We start from the raw sequence: 17,509 nt of genomic DNA on the forward strand, positions 1-17,509 counted from the left end.
CCACTTGAATTGAATACTTGCGCCTTTTTGTTTCCATACTCATCCAATTCACAATCTGTAGTTAGGTGAGGTCCCCTATAATTTTCACATCCTACCCGGATAGCATGGATTGTTTGATCCATCTTCGTCATTCTCCTATCTAAACTGTCTAGTTTAGCCATCATTGCCTCCATGCCATCGTTAACCGTGTTCACTACCCCCCTATTTACTTCATGTCGCGGGTTATGGTATTCTCTAGAATGTTTAGAGAACTCTTCAATTAATTCGTTAATCACCGGGGGTGCCTTCTTTGTGAGCGGGCCTTGCGAGTCAAGTAATTGCCTTGTTGTAACATTGACTCCTTCATAGAAGATGGATACTTCTTGTTGGCTATTAAGGTCATGGTGTGGGCAATTTCTTAGTAGACTTTTGTACCTCTCCCATGCCTCATAAATGGACTCTCCAGGTTGTTATTTAGAGTTAGCAATAGCCTTCTTCAACTTGGCTATTTTAGAAGGTGGGCAAAAATGGTCAATGAATTCTTCTTTTATCCTAGCTCATGTGGTAATGGATCCGGGAGGGAGTGACTTGAGCTAATCTTTTGCAGCACCCTTGAATGTAACTGGAAGCATGCGAAGTAGCTAGGTCTCGCGAGGCACATTTGGAACATTAAAGTAATCAGCTACATCATTGACTTCATCCAAGTGTTTATAGGCATCTTCGTTATCTTTTCCGTAAAAGGGAATCTCCTTTAGTTGAGCAAGTATATGACCCTTTAGTTCGAAAGTAGCAGTAGCGGGAATTGCGGGTTGCACAAGTCCCGGGCCGGTATCGTCACACATCTTCTTCTTCCATTCCCCCATGGGGACTTCATCGATGGTAGCCATGATAATGGCTAATTCGTCGTTGGAATTGGAGTCGTGCCCAAATGTAGGTTCTTCCTCTTCTTCGGTTTCGTATTCGGTGTCCTCTTTAATCGGGTCTTCTAATTGCTATAGAGGCGCTGGAAGCTCCTGATTTGCTGCTCTTCTTCTTGTTGAAAACGGATTTTAGATTCTTCAAAGGCGAGCTTTTTGAGGAAGTGGTTTTGCCAACGATTTTTCCTTTGTTCTTCTATAAAGTAGATTCCGGATCTTCAAGTGGAGGAACCAATGGAGTGCTAGATCCTCTGGTCATGAAACAACTGCAAACAAAACAAGAAAAACGAACGAAAATAAAATAAAAGTTAAAACTATAAACAACGATGGAGTCACCGAGTTGACTCGAATGCGCTTGGCGAGTACAAGGCAAAAACAGGAAAATTCCTAATTGACTTTTTTAAAACAGAAATTTATCAAAACCTATCCTAATTACTAAATTACCTAAAAATAATAACTTTGTGCAAGAAAAACTCACACAAAGGATCGATAAAATTATGAATTAGACTTAATTTTTGAACCGTTCCCCGGCAACGGCGCCAAAAACTTGATGTGTGTAAAACTCAACTAGTTTTAATCCTACTTTTAATTATAAAATAAACACAAAAAGGCAGTGGACCTATCAATTGTGGTAAAGCTAAATAAGTAGGGTATTGAACACAGGGAACGAAAAATTAAAACTAAAAGCTAATATTATCTAAAAATTATGTAATAAAGCGGGTTTTCTCTAGTTTTTCAAGACTAGAAACTTACTAACTAATACTTAGACTAATTAACTAAAAACTAGATAAGCAAAGATTCAACTAAATTCAATAATGAATGGAACTTTTGTTTAGGTTCAACTCAATTGATCCTATGGTTGATTTTATGGTAATAGTGAAATGGATTAACTCTTCTATTGGCTACCGATGCAAGTGATTAGATTCACATTCACTATCTGTAATCCTTAGAAAATAGATTAACTCAAACAGTGGCCAGTTGTCTAAATTAATTAACTCTCTAGGTTATTTATTCGGGTTAAATAAGACTTGTAATGGTCAAATAAATTGGCCCTTTAGTTAACCTCTTGTTGATGGTCATCAAACAAGCTCACACGTGAATTTACATATTTTCCTATTAACTCTAGTTTCACATGCGCTAATTCTAGTCATATAATAAAGTGGTCACATAAATCATATGAGGTAACAATTAAGAGATGTTCATGCAGCCTAGTTATCTTCCTAGTAACAATTAAAGTGGTCACACATAAGGTTCTTTAACAAGCTAAAATTAACAAAATCACCAATATTAAATCAATCCTACCATAAATCAAACCACAGTCTCAATATTGTCTCCCCAAACAGAAGTTAAAAGGTTTTAGCTCATGATTGAGGCAATTGAAAGCATAAAAACAAAATCTAAATGTCTAAACATGATGAAAAACAATAGATTGAATTAAGAATAATGAAAATTGCCTCTAGTCTCTTTCAGAATCAGATTTAGGGTTGGATCTTTGTTCTCTAGGTTTTCTCTGACTTTTATTCGTAGATTTTCTCCCCAAGGGTTCTCCAGCATTCCTTTTGCTTCCGAGCTTCGCTTTTGGACTGGAAACACAATTCAAACACTTTTAGGTATCTTTTGTCCATGATATGCAACTAATTAGCTAATAAATGATAAAAATCTATACTTAATATAAGACTAAATATGCAAATATCACTTAGGAACTAGGAATCACTCTCAATGGAGTGTATCAATCACATATGATTGATTTAAGGGTGTTCACGGCCACAACAAAGTTTACTGCCAAGAACACATGATGTGTTCATGGCCCAAACTTGATTCTATGAAGTGTTTGCGGTCCTATCTTGGGTTTAAGAAGGGTTTACAGCCATAACTAGCAATTTATGAATGGTTCACGACCACATGAAGGGTTCACGGTCGTGAACTCTTGAAGTTCATGCTAAATGTGCTTGATTCAAGGCTGGAATTCAAGTGATTCTAATGGATAACATGATCTTAGAGAAGATACTTACGTTTTGGAATCCTTCTAGGGTGTTTAGGGCCCAAGAACAAGTGTGTGTTCTTGGTGAAAAAGATGAAGATTTGAAGATCTAAACCAAAAGTGTTGAATTCATTGATGAAATCAAAGGGTTTCACTTGTATAAGAAAGATATCAAGTAACAATGAAAGAAACACTTACGATTTTAAAGAGAAGTGAGAGTGTTCTTGATGATACTTGAGAGAGTTTTGAGTGTTCTTGAATTGACGATGTGAGTAATGAGTAAATAACGAAGGAAATCATGTATGTGAGGAGGGGTTCACAGGCAACTAGGTTTTAAGGCCGTAAACCCTAGTTTGCGGCTGTGAACTCCTTTTGATGGAGTTTTCGGCTCGATTGCAACTCAGTGAACTTAAGTTAACACTGTTGGATTAGTGTCTAAGCCCGTAACTATATTTGGTATGTACTTGACCCGGTTGTGCATGGTCCTTTTGGGTTGCCTTCACCAAAGCAACTTGACAAGGTAATTTAAGGAGAGAGAGGATATTATGGTTTATTAATATATTATGAGAATAAAATATTAAAGGAGAAATCATATTTATTAAATTAGTATTAGTCATAAATTAATTAGGAATTAATTTGGTGACTAAAAGAGATTAATTAAATAAAGGGGCATAAACTGTCAAATGTGTGATAGCTGATTTTTGGACTAGGAAACCTAATGGACTAAGGGGGAACGAAATTATGATGAAGGATCATCATATTGTCGTCCAAGGGCCTTATTCCAGAAGGTTCCTTGGGCTGCTTGGTTGGTAAGTTGTCCATTAAGGGTTTAGACTAAAACCCTGGCAGCCTATACTATAAATAAGACACCAAGACTTCAATTTTCGACCACTTGCTTCTAAGAGAAACCCATAGGCCGAAAATTAGCATCCTCCCTCCTCTCCAAAAGTTGCCTTCTTGCTTGTGGTGTTTGTGAACCATTAGAGGAGTTATAGTTGTGACTCTAAGCTTAAGATCATGAAGATTCAAAGGATTCCAAGCAAATTGAAATAGGTAAACACTTAGATCTGTTCTTATAATGTTAATTTCGAATTATACATGTTAGATCTAGGGTTACAAGTATAGTATTCATTGCATGTACAATAGAGAAACCTAGATAAAAGCATTAGGGTTTGTATGAGCACATAGGATTGTTCTTATGATGCATAAAACTCATCAATGGTATCAGATCCTTGATTGGTTTCTGTTGTATGTGATGCTATGACTGTTTATTTGCTGAAAATCGTTTTCTGGCCCTCTTTTCAAACTAACTCGGCGAGTCAACCCAACTCGGCGAGTCGAGTGAGTGACTTGGCGAGTCGGAGCGTCAGACAGAGGGATATTCGGATTTTCTTGCTGTTTTGCTAAAGGATAATTACCATAAATGTTTTAAACTGATAAAATATGAATTTTATTGTTATTGAAAGATTATCCTTGCCAAAACACAAGATAATTACCAGTTGATTAGATAATAAATTCATTATATGATTAAAATTGATTATTTGAATTAATTGGGTAACTTATCTTGCAAGAAATTGAATTAGGTCAAGTATAGATAATCACTAAATTAATTGTTTGATTTATATTATTTGTTATTTGATCCCTTGTGTTTTGAAAAGTTTGAAACTTGCCCTCAAGTTTTGAAATTTAAATTCTTTGATTAAAAGTTTAATTATTGAAAAGTTTTAAATTTCAACCCTTAGATTTTTACAAGTTTAAAAATCAACCTTATACTTTATCTATTATAAGATTTATATATATATATATATATATATATATATATATATATATATGTATATATATATATATATATATATATATATATATATGTATGTATGTATAAGAATAAAGCTAGTCTTATCGCTAGTAGGCCTCATTCACGAAGCCGGTCTATAAGGTGGGTATAAGGTTGTTGCCTATAAAATGGTGCTTAATAGGTGTACACTCACACTCGCCGCTTGCTTGACTGGTGGAGGGTCGTTAGCCGAACGGATAGGATAGGGCATTTAATACCTCATTATAAGTATAATGAATATTACAAAGTAACTAACATGTTTTTACAAATTCCTAATCTTAGTTACTTTAGGGTAAAAATGTGAAAATGATGCTATTCCATGGAATTACACTTTGTACCCTTGTCAAACGTTAGTGGAGCGTGTGTGGTTAATCGGCACACTAATTTGGGATTAACATTGGTGGCAAAGGGTGGCTCGATGTTTGTCATAGATCAATAGAGCGTGTGTGGCTAACTGGCTCATTGATTAGGTGAAAGAGACATTAAGTGCACCATGCTGATTCGCATGGTTATTCACAACTTGTTTGCGATCCTCGGTATCCTAGTCGCAAATTTGAAGTGCATATCGAGATTAAAAGATGCCATTGAAAATTTCAATGAATCTCAAAGATCTAGGACTTTTCAAATACATTTAAAACTTAATCTCTTTTTTGTTTTTCATGGTGAGAATTAGTGAATCGTCATTCACTTACCTTCAAATTATTTACTTTTAAAGTACGACATCCCTTTCTAAGTTGTAAATAATGTTGTTGGATCCTAGCCATAATTTCTCATTTGGCTGTTTAATTGGGGATTCATTTCTAATCAAACTTTATTCCTTTCTATTTTCGGATGTCTAACGCATACGCAAACAACAATGCTCCTGGCTCATTCTTGTTAATGAACCTATGTCAAAAGGTGACGTTTGATGGATCGAATTTCAACAAATGGATGAGATACATTCGCATGACTACTCGTTACGAGGACAAAGAAGATGTCCTCAACGGGAAGCTTGAAAAGATCAATCCAGAAGTCGCTACTCCCGAAAAAATGACCGTCTTTGAGGCCCACGAGCGTGATGCAACGAAAGTTCATTGCATTATGCTGGCCACCATGAACCTTGAACTCCAAAAGTCCTATGAGGACATGTATCCATATGAAATGCATCAAGATTTGCTGGAGAGGTACCACCAAAGCGCAAGGCAAGAGCGCTATGAGATCATCACCAACATGATCACCGCTAAGATGGGGAGTGGAGAGTCCCTAACCTCGCATTTGCAAAAAATGCAGAGGTATGTTGATTGTCTTCGCAAATTAAATGTTAACTTTGGGGAGGATTTGGCTATCGACATCATTTTGCACTCCTTACCCTCGTGCTACAACCAATTTAGGATGAACTACCATATGAAAAAGAAGAGGTCACCCTGAGAAAACTCCAAGGGCTCCTACGGACTGCTGAAAGCAATCTTAAGGACAAATCTGTTGCATCATCCTCTACTATGGCTGATCCTATGTTGGCAATTGGTCAATGAAAGGGTAAGAAGAGGAAGGCTACAAGTAAGAGCCACCACAAGGGTAAGCCCCATGATGGTTCCTCCTCTAGTGGAACCAAAGCTGGTTCAGTCAAACCCTCTTCTGACCCCAAAGAAGCAGAGTGCTACTACTGCCATGAGAAGGGCCACTAGAAACGAAGCTATGCCAAGTATTTGGAAGGCATAAAGGATGGGAAGATAAAGCGTACCTTTTTAAGTATGTATTCTATTAAATCTAACAACTCATCATTTGCTACTTCATGGGTTCTTGATACAGAGTGTGGTTTCCACATTTGTTCTAATTTGTAGGGCCTAAGAAGAAGTAGGGAAGTGGAACATGGAAAGATGAACTTGATTATGGGAAACAGAAGATCGTCGCCTGTGACCAGAGTCGAAGTTTATTCTTTAGTGTTGAGTAATGGGTTAGGATTAGATTTAAATAATTGTTGCTATTCACTAGAGATGGCAAGAAACATCATTTCATTTCATGGATTGTTTAGACAAGGTTTCAGATACTCGTTTGATAATAGTAATGGTTCTATTAATGTTTATTTGAATGTTGTCTTTTATTTCAATGCATTACCTTGTAATGGGATTTATGAATCCGTGATGGTTGTTGATAGTTGAGGAAATGATGTGTTGAATATTGATTCGTCTACTAGTCTAGAAGCATGCTTGTGGCATTGTCGCCTTGGCCATGTCAAGAAGAAACGCATAGCCCAAATCCAAAAGGATGGAGTGTTGGAGTCATTCGACCTTAGGGACGATGACGTCTGTGAATCTTGTTTACTGGGAAGATGACCAAGTCACCCTTCACTGGCACTTGTGATAGTGGTGAGGGTCTATTGGATCTCATACACACCGATGTGTGTGGGCCTTTTAGATCCACCACAGGGGATGCTTGCCGCTTCTATGTGACTTTTACAGATGATTATAGCAGATATGGATGTATCTACTTAATCAAGCAAAAGTCAGAAACCTTTGAAAAGTTCAAAGAGTTTAAGAATGAAGTGGAGAATCAGTTGGGCAGGAAAATCAAGATGCTTCGGTCAGACCGAGGAGGAGAGTACCTAAGTCTTGAGTTTCACGACTGTCTAAAAGAATGTGGAATTGTTTCGCAATTGACGCCTCCGAGAACGCCACAATTTAATGGTGTGTCTGAGAGACGTAATCAGACCTTGTTGGACATGGTTCGTTCTATGATGAGTCGGGCTTTGTTACCAATAGCTTTCTGGGGGTATGCCTTAGAGACTGCCGCCCATATCCTTAACTTAGTTCCCACCAAGGAGGTTGCCAAAACACCTCACGAAATGTGGACAGGGAAAGCTCCCTCGTTGGCACATATCAAGGTTTGGGGTTGCGAGGCTTTCGTAAGACGAGAGACTCACGACAAGCTCGAACCTCGTAGTGAGAAGTGTTATTTCATAGGCTATCCACATAAGTCTTTTGGCTATCTTTTCTATAGACCGAGTGACAATGTTGTCTTCGTTTCTAGAAGAGGAGTTTTCCGAGAAAAGGAATTAATAAGCCAAGAAGACAGTGGGAGGCAAATTGATCATGAAGAGATTCAAGTGCAAAGCGATGAAGGAACCTCTAACACTGGCTCTCAACCCGAGGAGGAAACTCCTGTTGAGCCTGTTGACGAGTCCTTACCTCTTAGACGTTCTAGTAGGGTTAGTGTTCAACCCCAGTTTTATGGTTTTCATATTACTACTGAAGAGGATACGTTTATTAGTGATGAAACACTGATAAATTTGGACGAACCTAGCAGTTACAAGGAAGCCATGGCAAGCCCGGAGTCTGCTAAATGGAAAGAGGCGATGGACAGTGAGATTCATGTACGACAACCATGTTTGGAATTTGGTTGATAATGTACCGGGTCGTAAGACAGTCGGGTGCAATTGGATCTTCAAGAAGAAGACGGACATGGATGGGAAAGTGCACACTTATAAAGCACGATTGGTTGCGAAGGGCTTTACTCAAACTCTTGGAGTTGATTATGATGAGACCTTCTCACCAGTTGCTAAAATAAAGTCTATTAGGTTAATGATTGCAATAGCTGCGTTTCATGAATATGAAATCTGGCAGATGGACGTGAAAACCGCTTTCCTGAATAGGAAGTTGGCTGAGGATGTGTACATGAATCAGCTAGAGGGTTTTGTCGATGCGAAGCATCCAAATAGAGTGTGCAAACTTGAGAAATCCATTTATGGATTAAAACAAGCATCTTGCAGGTGGAATCTTTGTTTTGATGAGAAGGTCAAAGAGTTTGGTTTTCTACGAAGCGAAGATGAGTCATGTGTATATGTCAAAGCCAGTGGGAGTATAGTAAGCTTCCTCATATTGTATGTCATTGACATACTACTCATAGGAAACGACGTCCCAACCTTGCAGGAGGTTAAGTCCTGGCTTGGGAAGTGTTTCGCTATGAAGGATCTCGGAGAGGCTGCTTATATTCTGGGGATAAGGATAGTGAGAAATAGAGAAAAGAGACTGATAGGAATCAGTCAGGATACATACTTGGATAAGGTACAAAAGCGTTTTAGTATGGAAAATTCAAAGAAAGGGGAGTTACCAATCGAAAGCAATACCAAGTTGAGTAAGACTCAGAGCCCGAGTATAGAGGCGGATATAGTTGATATGAGCCGAGTACCTTACGCTTCCGCAGTCGGCTCTATCATGTACGCTATGACTTGTACTCGCCCTGATGTGGCCTTTGCTTTAAGCATGGTCAACAGATATCAAAGGAATCCTGGTAGAGCTCATTGGATTGTAGTAAAGAATATTCTTAAGTACATACGAAGGACCAAGGAATGGTTTAGGGTTTAGGGTTTAGGGTACGAGGGTACAGTGACACTAGTTTTCAGACGGATCGGGATAATTACCGATCGCAGTCGAGCTGGGTCTTTACCCTAAATGGAGGAGCAGTGACTTGGAAAAGTTCCAAGTAGGAGACCCTAGCTGATTCAACGTGTGAATTAGAGTACATTGCGGCGAGCGAAGCGTCAAAGGAGGCTATATGGTTGAAGAACTTCATTAGAGACCTTGAAGTTATTCCATCCATAAAGGAGCCAATGGAAATTTTCTGTGATTATGAAGGAGCGATTGCCTTGACCAAGGAACCAAGAGATCATGGTAGATCTCGACATATTGACATAAAATACCACTTTATTAGACATCAGGTAGAAGAGGGACTCCTTGTTGTGAAGAGGGTATCGTTAGAAGAAAACCTGGCAGATCCCCTTATGAAGGGACTAAGTAGGGTCAAACACTTGCAGCACGCTAGGAGCATTGGGCTGAAGGATGACATGAGTTTATATTAGATAGATAAGAAACGTGTAATAGATAATTTGTACTTGACATTTGATGAATAAATAAAGTAGTGTTATTTATGTGTAAAGCTACTATCTTGTGTCGGTTATTTATCTATTGTTTCAATTTTGCATGTTTTGACTTCCTGAATAATAAGATTATTCAAACAGTCCACAGTCATTCATATTTTGGAAGTAGATGTGAATGAAGATTGTCATGAATTTGTTTGTGGATTGTCTAAAAGGTTTTGGACATAGAAAAGGTTTGCTACAAAGTTCATGAGTTCTTATGAATATGATTTGAGCATTGGAATAAACCCGCGCTTGCTGGTATCACTGCTTAGAAGTGATCGTAAGATGATAATATCATATAATCTTTAAACCTAGAGATATGGTTGTTAATTTCTAGGTTATTATACATTGATAATGCGAAAACGCATCAGTAACTTGATGTTATAAAATGCATTATTGTGTGTGACTTAGCCAGTGAATGATAAAAGCATATAAGTCAAAGTTTTTCTTTTCCTTTTATCCTAAGAGGGTAAAAGCGATATCTGGCCACTTGATGATTTGGTTTGACTTATGTGTCGGGCTCGGTCAGAATGAAGTTGATGTGTTCAACTAAACTCTATGTTGAACAAATCAGAGATCGAGGAACAAATGCTGGACAATAAGTATTGTCAAAATGATATCTAGAACAAAGGATTGTACGATCCCTTATCTGAAGGACTAGTTTTGATCAGAGTTGACAGAGGTGTATAAGATCTATGATTGCTAATCGGATCCTGAATTCATATATGAGTTATAGTTACTAGACTTATCCAAGTGGGAGACTTTTGGATTAGTGTCTAAGACTGTAACTATATTTGGTATGTACTTGACCCGGTTGTGCATGGTCCTTTTGGGTTGCCTTCACCAAAGCAACTTGACAAGGTAATTTAATTAGTATTAGTCCTAAATTAAATAGGAATTAATTTGGTGATTAAAAGTGATTAATTAAATAAAGGGGCATAAACTGTCAAATGTGTGATAGTTGATTTTTGGACTAGGAAACCTAATGGACTAAGGGGGAACGAAATTATGATGAAGGATCTGTTGGATAAGGTGTCTAAGTCCATAACTATTTATGGTATGTACTTGACCCGACCCTGCATGGTTCATTTGGGTTACATGGCATCATGCAATTAGATAGACTAAATGAGAGAAATAACACTTGTGGTTTATTAATATATTATAAGTTTTAATATATTAATAGTATTATTTAATTAGTTTGATCAAGAATTAATTTAGAACTAATTAAGTGATCAAAAGATAGCTAGTTAAATATATGGGTTGATTATGTAAATCATGCATAACTTGTATAGTGAGCTAAGAGGGTCCATGGATTATCAAGTTGGGTTAAAACCATAGGATGCTCCATGGATGCTCCATGGGAGTTACAAACCTATGGGTCATGGAAATTAAGAACCATGACACATTAGGGTTTAAATGGTGTAACCCTAGATGTGTCACACTATATAAAGACCATCTCCTCCACCAAAATCGGCTACACTTAGAAACAAGAGGGCTAGAGCCGATTTTGCATGACACATTAGGGTTTACATGGTGTAACCCTAGATGTGTCACACTATATAAAGACCATCTCCTCCACCAAAATCGGCTACACTTAGAAACAAGAGGGCTAGAGCCGATTTTGCAAGTGTAAGATTCTCTCAAAGTTTACTCCTTTGCATTTGGTGTTGTGTGAAGCATTTGAGGCATCACACTTGGGGTGCTAGGCTCACAAGGTTTCAAGGATCATAATCAACAACAAGGTAAGTTATTCTATCTTTCATTTAAGATATAAATGTTCCCCATGTATGCTAGATAGGAATATATAACATTGGAATTCAACTTTGCATGATAATTAGAAAAACATAGATCCAAGGTTATTAGGGTTTTATGTACACTTAGGAAGTGTTAGAACGCTCAAAACCCATCATTGGTATTAGAGCCTGGTTTTTTTTTGTTGATTTTTTGTGCAAACTGCTTGAAAAAACCAATTTTCTGTTTCCTGCTCATATGAACTCGCCGAGTCCATGGGGGGACTCGACGAGTCCATGAAAAAATGCAAGCTACTCGTCGAGTATGTTCTTGCGCTCGATGAGTAGAGGCTGCAGTTTTTAGAATTTCGACATTTGTTGCTGGAAATGGACTAGAAACATTACCCTAGACTGTTTTGGTGTTTTAAAACTTGTTTTAGATGGTGTAATGTTTATGCTAATCCATTTACAATGGCAATTATCAAAATTACAAGTTTTAAGTGTAATTTTTGATTCTTGAAAGTGTTCATATTTATGTTCTTGAACTTATGAAAATTAGATGATCGTAGGAATTGTTTATAACCTTCATGTAGTTTAATTCATGTTCATAATGTGTTTTAATGGAGTCCATAACTTGTCCTTAAGTTATGGAAAACCAAAAGTCACACTTTTATTAAAACCATTAAAAGAACACAAGAGTTATAAAAAATGAAGAGTCTTCATTTTTATTACTCAATTAATTCATAAGTTATAAGAAATGAAAAGTTTTGAAAGTTTACAAAACTTGCCCTCAAGTCGTCTTACCGCTAGTACGCCTCATTCACGAAGCCGGTCTATAAGGGGGTATAAGGTTGTTGCCTATAAAATGGCAACTTAATGGGTGTCCACTCTCACCCACCGCTTCCTTGATCGGTGGAGGGTCATTAGTCGAATGGGTCGGACAAGGACTTATAAATTCTCATTAAAAGTATGATGAATATTATAAAGTAACTAAATGTTTTATTAAATTCCTAATCTTAGTTACTTTAGGAAAAATGTGACTAAGGTGCTAATCCATGAAATTACACTTTACACTTTGTTTAAGTCGTTGGTGGAGCGTTTGTGGTTAACCGGCACACTAACTTGGACTTAACAAGGTAGGTAAAGCGTGACTTAAGGTTTATTATAGTATCGGTGGAGCGTGTGTGGTTTACCGGCACATCGATTGAGTGATAAACTTTAAGGGTACCAAGTGATTTACATGGTTACTTCACACCTCGTTTTGTGATCCTCGGTATCCCAGTCACAAAACTTGGAGGGCACACTCGAGATTGAAACATGCCTTTGAAAAGTTCATTGAATCTCAAAAGAATCTAGGAATTTCTAAGAACCAATTAAAAACCTAATATCTATATTTCGTTTTTCATGGTGGAAATTGGTGAATCGTCATTCACCTACCTTTCAAATATGTTATAGCTTGGATTACGACATACCTCTTCTAAGTTATAATATATTGTGATTGGATCCTAGCCTTAATATTACATTTGGTTGTTTTATTAAGGACTATCTTAATATCTAAACTAATCTTGTTCTCTTCTTTCAGATGTCTTCAAACAATGCTGCTTTTGGCTCTAATCCTAATTGCTCCTTTACCCTTACGAACTTGTGTGGGAAAGTCACTTTTGATGGATCCAACTTTATTGAATGGATTAGAAACATCAGGATGATTACCCACTATGAGGACAAAGAATATGTCCTTAAGAAGGAGCTTAAGGAGATTGATGAGACCACTGCAACTCCCCAGGAGATCGCTGACTTCCGGGCACATGAAAGGGATGCTATGAGGACTTCTACCCTTTTGAAATGCACCAAGATCTGATGGAAAGATACCATCAAAGTGCACGACAAGAGAGGTATGAAATCATTTGCTCCATGATAACAACCATGATGAAGGACCGAGAATCCGTCACGAGCCACATGCAGAAAATGCAAAGGTATGTGGATCGGTTGCTGAATCTTATTGTGAACTTCCCTGAGGAGCTTGCAATAGATATCATTTTGCACTCCTTACCATCGTGCTATGATCAATTCTGCATGACATATCACATGAATAAGGAAGAGGTGACACTCAACAAACTTCAGGGACTCCTCAAGACCGCAGAAACAGGTCTTAAGGGTAAGTCGGTTGTTAACACTCCTACTCCAAACTCCGCCCCAGTTTTGGCAATCGGGAAAGGTCGAGGGAAGAAGAGGAAGAGCTCTTTGAAGGGTACCAAGGCTAGGACCCTTGATGGCTCATCTTCAAGTGGAACCAAGAAAGGTTTCGTCACTCTTTCTTCTGACCCAAAAGAGGCTGAATGCTTCTATTGCCATGAAAAGTCACATTGGAAGCGGAACTGCCCAAAATACCAGCAAGATGTGAAGGATGGGAAAGTTAAATCCAACCATGCAGGTATTTACACTATCTTATCTAATAACTCACCCCATTCTAACTCCTGGGTCCTTGATACCGGTTGTGGTATTCATATCTATTCTGATTTGCAGGGAATAAGAAGAAGTGAGAATGTGGAGCATGGAAGAATAAACTTAATCATGGGGAATAGGAAAGCTTTACCTGTCACCAAGATTGGAGTTTATAATCTATTGCTAAGTAGTGGATTTAGTTTAGATTTGAATAAATGTTGTTATTCTCCAGAAATGGCAAGAAATATTATTTCCTTTCATGCATTGTATAAATAAGGTTTCACCTTTTCATTTGATAATGAAGTTGGTTCGATTAATGCTTTCTTTAATAATGTTCTTTAGTTTAAAGCATTACCTTGTGATGGTGTGTATGAAACTTTATCTGTGGTTGATAACTTAGGAAATAATGTATTGTGTATTGATTCTGTTAATGATAATAACTTGGATAAAGCATCATTATGGCATTGTCGTCTTGGATATATAAGCAAGAAACGCATACGCCAACTCCAAAAGGATGGAGTCTTGGATTCATTTGACCTAAAGTCAGATGATAGTTGCGAATCATGCTTACTTGGATAAATGACAATGTCACCCTTCATAGGTTCTTGTGAGAGGGGTGAAGGTTTGTTGGATCTTGTACACTCGGATGTGTGTGGACCCTTCAAACATGCCACAAGGGATGCTAATCTTTATTATTTGACTTTTACTGATGATTACAGTAGATATGGGTATGTCTACTTAATCAAGCATAAGGCAGCGACTTTTGAAAGGTTTAAAGAATTTAAACAAGAAGTCGAGAATCAATTAGGCAGGAACATTAAGATGCTTCGATCTGATCGAGGTAGTGAGTATCTTAGTTCAGAGGTCCTTTACTATCTTAGGGAATGTGGGATTGTCTCACAACTGACACCTCCCAGGACACCTCAGTTGAATGGTGTAGCTGAGAGGCGTAATCGAAACTTGTTGGATCTGGTTCGTTCCATGATGAGTCGAGCTTCACTACCAACCTCATTTTGGGGGTATGCCTTAGAGACTGCCGCCCATATCCGTAATCTAGTCCCTACAAAGAAAGTCGCCAAAACTCCTCATGAGATGTGGACTGGTAAACTACCCAAACTAGACGACATCAAGATTTGGGGTTGCGAGGCTTTTGTGAGACGCGTGACTCATGATAAGCTCGAACCTCGAAGTGATAGGTTTATTTTCATCGGCTACCCACAACAATCCTTTGGTTACCTCTTCTACAGACCTAGTGAAAATGTGGTCTTTGTAGCTAGGAGGGCTGTCTTTCGGGAGAGAGTTCATAAGCGAAGGAAACAGTGGGAGGCAAGTTGACCTTGTAGAAATTCAAGAGTCAAGTGGTGAAGGAAATTCAAACTCTAGCCCTCAACTTGAGGAGGAAACTCCTATTGAGCCAATTGACAAGTCTGTACCTCTGAGGCGTTCCACAATGGTTAGGAATGCACCTGAGCATTACTGTGGATTCCATATTACTACGGAAGGTGATACACTTATCAGTGATGAGACACTGATAGGTCTGGATGAACCTAACAGTTATGCGGAAGCTATGGCAGTCCCCGAGTCAGCCAAGTGGAAAGAGGCAATGGATAGCGAGATACAATCCATGTATGACAATCAAGTTTGGAACTTGGTTGAGAATGTACCAGGTCGTAAGACTGTAGAGTGCAAATGGATCTTCAAGAAGAAGACTGACATGGATGGTAATGTACACAACTATAAGGCACAACTGGTTGCAAAGGGTTTCTCACAAACTCCGGGAGTTGATTATGATGTGACCTTTTCTCCAGTGGCCAAGATTAAGTCTATTAGGGTTCTGTTAGCCATAGCTGCGTTTCATGACTATGAAATATGGCAAATGGATGTAAAAACCGCTTTCTTTAATGGAAAGTTGGTTGAGGATGTTTACATGAGTCAGCCAAAGGGTTTTGTCAACACAGAGTACCGTAATAGAGTGTGTAAGCTTAAGAAATCCATTTATGGGTTAGAGCAAGCACCTCGCAGATGGAATCTTTGCTTTGATGAGAAAGTCAAAGAATTTGGCTTTTCTAGGAGTGAAGATGAATCTTGTGTATATGTCAAGGCTAGTGGGAGTATAGTTAGCTTTTTGGTATTGTATGTGGATGACATACTACTCATAGGAAACGACATTCCAACCCTGCAGGAAGTAAAGTCCTGGTAGATCCAGACACATCGACAGAAAATACCATTTCATTAGACATCGAATAGAAGAAGGACTCCTCATGGCGAAGAGGGTATCATCAGATGAGAATCCAGCAGCTCCCCTCACGAAGGGACTGGCTCGAGTTAAGCATCTACAGCACGCTCGGAGCATAGGGCTGAAGGATGATATTATATTTAGTAGTTAGATAACCTTGAAATTTGTAAAGTGTAATTGACATTAGATGATGAATAAAAGGTGTTTTATTTATGAGTAAAGTGTTGCTATCTCTTTTCAATCGTTTACTATATTTCTTTTGCATGTTTTGACTTCCAGAATAATTATGTTTGATATATCATATTATTCGAACCTCCATAGTCGGTCATATGTCAGAAGTAGGTATGAATCAAGACTGTCATGTTTGGTTGGAGAGGTCTAAGTTATTGGACATGGCTACAACACTCATGAGTGCTCATAAGTTCAGAGCATTGGACTCAACCCACGCTCACTGGAATCACTTCATGGAATTTATCTCGAGTGATTGTGAGACGATAATATCATATAAGTCTTCAAACCTAGAGATATGATTTGTTACTTATGAGTTGGTTATGCATTAACGCATTGGTAACTCGATGTTATAAAACGTGCTCTTGTCCATAATTCAATGAGTAGTAGAACAAAAATATGAGTCGAAGTTTATCTTTTCCTTCTTGGATTAGAAGCCGATACCTGGGCCCCTCGATGATTTTGTTTTGACCTATGTACCGGGCCCGGTTAGAACTAAGTTGATGTGTTCAATTAAGTTCTTTGTCAAACAAATTGAAAATCGGGAAAGAAACTGTTGGACAATAAGTAAGACATTGTTCCATGTATTTGTTCGGCTGATATCTAGAACAGAGGATTATATGATCACTTATCTTAAATGACATATCATCATCTTCTCGTTTCTGAGATACCTTGAAAGAGCTACGATTGCTGATCGGTTCCTGAAGTCATACTTGCAGTTATAGTTATTAGACTTATCAAAGTGGGAGACTGTTGGATAAGGTGTCTAAGTCCATAACTATTTCTGGTATGTACTTGACCCGACCCGGCATGATCCATTTGGGTTGCATGGCATCATGCAATTAGATAGACTAAATGAGAGAAATAACACTTGTGGTTTATTAATATATTATAAGTTCTAATATATTAATAATATTATTTAATTAGTTTGATCAAGAATTAATTTAGAATTAATTAAGTGATCAAAAGATAGCTAGTTAAATATATGGGTTGATTATGTAAATCATCCATAACTTGTATAGTGGGCTAAGAAGGTCCATGGATTATCAAGTTGGGTTAAACCCATAGGATGCTCCATGGGAGTTACAAACCTAAGGGTCATGGAAATTAAGAACCATGACACATTAGGGTTTAAATGGTGTAACCCTAGATGTGTCACACTATATAAAGACCATCTCCTCCACCAAAATCGGCTACACTTAGAAACAAGAGGGCTAGAGTCGATTTTGCAAGTGTAAGATTCTCTCAAAGTTTACTCCTTTGCATTT

At 38.0% G+C, this 17,509-nt stretch overlaps 1 non-coding gene across 1 annotated transcript; it reads left to right on the forward strand.

Moving 5' to 3' along the window:
* Positions 1-375: 375 nt before the first annotated feature.
* LOC111910666 (small nucleolar RNA R71) lies at positions 376-482 on the forward strand. The gene has a single exon (XR_002856593.1). It is a non-coding gene; the product is annotated as a small nucleolar RNA R71 (small nucleolar RNA).
* The last annotated feature ends 17,027 nt before the right edge of the window (positions 483-17,509 follow it).

The sequence above is a fragment of the Lactuca sativa genome, chromosome 3, assembly GCF_002870075.4.
Source record: "Lactuca sativa cultivar Salinas chromosome 3, Lsat_Salinas_v11, whole genome shotgun sequence".
NCBI classification, from domain to species: domain Eukaryota; kingdom Viridiplantae; phylum Streptophyta; class Magnoliopsida; order Asterales; family Asteraceae; genus Lactuca; species Lactuca sativa.